Source organism: Gossypium hirsutum, chromosome A11 (assembly GCF_007990345.1).
Source record: "Gossypium hirsutum isolate 1008001.06 chromosome A11, Gossypium_hirsutum_v2.1, whole genome shotgun sequence".
In the NCBI taxonomy this organism is placed as follows: domain Eukaryota; kingdom Viridiplantae; phylum Streptophyta; class Magnoliopsida; order Malvales; family Malvaceae; genus Gossypium; species Gossypium hirsutum.
The window spans coordinates 90,263,846-90,268,582 of NC_053434.1; the positions used below are offsets into that span (position 1 = coordinate 90,263,846).

General features: G+C 39.6%; 1 non-coding gene across 1 annotated transcript; it reads left to right on the forward strand.

The window, feature by feature from the left end:
- Positions 1 to 2,754: 2,754 nt before the first annotated feature.
- On the forward strand, positions 2,755 to 2,861 carry LOC121210235 (small nucleolar RNA R71). The gene has a single exon (XR_005905357.1). It is a non-coding gene; the product is annotated as a small nucleolar RNA R71 (small nucleolar RNA).
- Positions 2,862 to 4,737: the final 1,876 nt, after the last annotated feature.

Consider the following 4,737-nt stretch of genomic DNA (forward strand, 5'->3'; position numbering starts at 1 on the left):
AGGAAAAATGAAAACGTAAAGCATAATGGAGTAACTGAAATGACAAAATTCTAATAAACAAGAAAAAGTATTCTATTGTTCTAACTATGAGGATTCATTTAAAATAGGCAAATAGAGCAGAGAAATCATGAAATAAACAAAATATTTAAAGGAGATAGAGAGAAAAGATTAAATAAATGCAAAAAGAAAGAACTCGGGGCGTCAAAATCGGTGTTGTAGGCGGCGCACGGGCGTGGGGGTAAGGCGTGTGGAGTTGCAGCGGCTAGGGTTAGGAATTCTTGGGGAGGGAGATGATGAATAGTGAGGGGTTTTCATAGATTTTGGGGCACACGGCCGTGGGACACTCCCGTGTGCCCTAATTTTTGCTCGTGTATTTCACAAATTTTGAATTTGGGCGCGTCTGACATTCGGCCCACGCCCGTGTTGCTCAAGCGTGTGAGTGCACACAGCCGTGTCGTACAGCCGTGTCTCTCTTCGTTTGCTTCTCCCAAGCCTGTGTACATAGGTCCACTCTCGTGTTAACTTGACAGGTTCGCCCACGAATGATAGGCATGGGCGTGCGAGGTTCGCCTACGGTTTCGAGGCACGGGCATGTCGAATGCACGTGTTGTTTTGGCAAGTTCGCCCACGGCCATGTCACAAGGCCGTAGTGACTTTATCGCTTCCCGTGTTGGAAAAATTTTGCCTTGTTTTCACATTGCCTAAGGCATGCCCGTGTGCCTGACCGTGTGGTATTTAGAGAGTCTCTGTACCATGATTCGATTATTACGTTGATGTTAAAAACTCAAAACTAAAGAAATTAATACTGCTAGTGCTCAGGTTGCCTCCCGAGAAGCGCTTATTTACAGTCTAAGCTCGACTTACTTCTCTGGTGCATGATCATAGTGAATCGAGGAGTTTACACTCCTTATCCCTGCTATCAAATTTATCAACATAACGTTTAAGACGAGTACCATTTACCTTGAACATGCCAAATTTGGAGTGGTTTACCTCGACGGTACCGTATGGAAAAATACTAATTACCATAAGAGGGTTTTCTTTATTTGGTTCAGAAGTGGCGATTCGAGGATCTGCTGCATCGAGTAGTACTTTGTCTCCAACTTTAAGTTGATTTTGGAGGAATTAAGCTTCTCATGGCATGGTTTTGGTTTATCATGTTTTCTCAGTTTATGTGTCTGCCATTCATCTAGCTCTTCTATTTGTAACCTTCGTTCTTCATGGATAGGTTCTTTGTTGTTGCTTGGCTTATGTATGTTCTTCCAACCTATTTTCTACAAAGAAGGTTGCACTATATGGTTAGTTTTAGCCAAATGATTTGTACAGTCACCTTCGATCTTTGATGTGTTATTCGAATTATAGGCTTCAAGGGTGATTGTTTCGTCTCCTACACGAAATGTCAGTTCACCTGTGCCAACATCAATAATTGTTTTGGCGGTTGCTAAAAAGGGCCTTCCCAAAATTAAGGGGACGTTGCTATCCTCCTCTATGTCTAGAACAACGAAATCAACTGGGAATATAAATTTGTCGATTTTAACGAGTACATCTTCAATAATACCCCTAGGAAATCTGATAGTTCTATCTGCTAATTGAATACTCATCCTAGTTTGTTTGGGTTTCCCTAGACCTAGTTGCTTAAATAATTTATAAGGCATAACATTGATACTAGCCCCTAAATTAGCCAACGTATTATTAACACCTAAACTACCAATTAAACAAGAAATTGTAAAACTCCCTAGATCTTTTAGTTTGTTAGGCAGCTTATTCTGTAGAATGGATGAGCAGACCGCATTTAGCTCCACATGCGATGCTTCATCTAACTTCCGTTTATTTGCTAAAAGCTCCTTTAAAAACTTGATTGCGATTGGCATCTACGAAAGGGCTTCAATAAACCGTAAGTTAATATGTAGTTTCTTTAGAAGTTTAAGGAATTTACCAAATTGTTCGTCTGAGCGGTCTTTCCTTGTCACATTGGGGTATGGCACGCGAGGTTTATATTCTGTAATCACCGGCTTTGGCTCATTATGGCCTACCTCATCCTTACCTATGCTTACCACTGTTTCTGGCCTTGGTTCTGCAACTAGCCCTTCCTCATCTTGATTGGCAATAGCGTTGAGTTGCTTCCTTGGGTTAGATTCAATGTTACTTGGCAGGCTACCTTGTGGACATTCGAAAATCAACTTAGCGAGCTGTCAAATCTGAGTTTCGAGCCCCTGGATTGATGCTTGTTGATTTTTGAGTGCGGTCTCGGTATTTTGAAAACAAGTTTCTGACACAGAGATGAATTTTGTTAGCATCTCCTCAAGGTTCAGTTTTTTCTCTTGTTGGTAGGGTGGTTGTTGGAAGCCTGGAGGTGGTGGTCTCTGATTCCCTTGGCCTCCCTATGAAAAATTAGGGTGGTTCCTCCAACCTGCATTGTAAGTATTGCTCTAGGGATTGTTTTGAGATCGAGGATTGTTACCCATGTAATTTAACTATTCGTTCTCCATGTTGTGGCCATAAGGTGGGTATTCTAAACTGCTTGATCCGCATCCACTTCTTCGCATTGCATTACTGGGTAAACCTGTGAAGAACTAAGGAAACCATCAATTTTCTTATTCAAGAGTCCTACCTGATTAGAGAGCATGGTGACCGTATCGACATTATAAACGCTGGCTATTTTCGTTGGCTTTGTCCTCACGACTTGCCACTAAAACCATTTGTCGAGTCGAAGGATTCAGGCCGTTATAAAAGGTTTGAACTTGTAGCCAAAGCGGTAGCCCATGGTGAGGGAATCTTCTCTATAGGTCATTGTATCTCTCCCATGCATCGTAGAGTGTTTCTAAATCCATCTGCACAAAGGAAGAAATATCATTACATAATTTAGTCGTTTTAGCCGGCGAAAAATATTTTAATAAAAACTTTTCGGTCATTTGTTCCCAAGTAGTGATTGACCCTCGTGGCAACGAGTTCAACCACTGTTTAACTTTATTTCTCAATGAAAAAGGGAATAACCGAAGACAAATGGCGTCATCAGAAATGCCATTAATTTTAAATATATCACATAGTTCCAAAAAGTTTGTCAAGTGAGTGTTGGGATCCTCGTCCTGCAAACCATCAAACTGAACAAACTGTTGTATCATTGAATTGTGTTAGGTTTCAGTTCAAAAGTATTTACGGCTGCAGCCGGTGTAACTATGCTTGATTCAGTTCCTGTTAAAGAAGGTTTAGCATAATCATACATAATGTGTGGAGCAGGATTTTGATTAACAGCAATCGCAGGAGGTAGTGGATTTTCTTGGTTTTCAGCCATCTCCTCGGATGTGGTTGAAGTATCACCCTCTTGCTCGTCCAATGTGTATCTTAGGCTTCACCTTATTTCTCTCCGATTTCTTCGAACTGTGCGGTCAATCTCACCGTCAAAAATTAGTGGTCCTGACGGGTTTCTTCTAGTCATAAACTAGAAAAATTTGTCAGAAGGAAATAAGAGAAAAGTTAGAAAAGTAAATAAAAATTTAAATTGTAATAAAAGTAAAGTGACTAAAGTAATAAAAATTGAGTTTTCCTAATATCTTAGTTCCCCGACAACGGCGCCAAAAACTTGATACGTGATATTCGTAACAAGTTTTAAAAATTTATAAATGAAATGTTCTTGAGACTAACTTATTATCACGATTAAGGCAAGTGTACCTATCGAACAGTAGTATAGTTCAGCAAGACCGGATTGTCGAACCCAAAGGAACTACGAGTACTAGTATTTACTTCCTTTTTGTTATCTAGCCTTAAATTTAAGAGGTTTGGTTGTCTAAACTAATTACTAACTAAGAATGCACAGAAAGAAAAACTTGGGAAAATATTTTGGGAAAATTCGATTGATTGAGACAATACCTAAGGACAAATCCACCTAGACTTCACTTGTTATTTGACTCTGAATTAGACGATTTATTCATTTGACATGATCCATAGAAATCCCTAAGTTATATTATTATCTTTCTCGGGACTAATAACATCTAACCTTAGGTTGAATAATTGAAATCTCTTTCTAATTAACACCCTAGAATTGCATTAACCCGATCTATGGATTCCCTTACTAGGTTTCATCCTAATCCGGTAAAATCTTGTCACCCTATCTCTAGGCGTGCAATCAAAACCACTTAATTATGATAAATTTACTCTTAATAGGGTCTATTCATCCTCTGAATAAGAGCTTAACTTGAATCAATATCCTGGAATATCAAAACAAGAATTAAGAACACATAATTAAGAACAAGTCATATTTATCATACAATTCAGATAATAATAACAAGATCTGTCTTAGGTTTCATTCCCCTTAAGTATATTGGGGTTTAGTTTATACTTATGAAAGAAAACATCTCAAAAGCATAAAGATAACAGAACATAAGAAAACCCAAAACTCCTGAAGGAACTTGAAGGGAGATCTCCAGTCATGATGATGAATCCAGCTTTTGAGATAGATCAATCGGCTTTCCTTGAGTAATTTCTTTCTTCCTACTCTGCATCCCTCTCCTAAGTGTCTCTTCAGGTGTTTAAATAGGCTTTGGAATGCCTAAGATCCCTCCAAATTGGCCTTTTCTAAATTGGACTAAACTTGGGTTCGGCAGGGACACGCCCGTGTACGATTACTGAAGGCTGTGGTCAAGGCTGTTAAATGGGCACGGGCGTGTGATCCACCCGTGTAAGTCGTGCTTCGATCCTACCAAATTACCACGGCCGTGTGAGGAAGTCCAAGCCGTGTTGTTT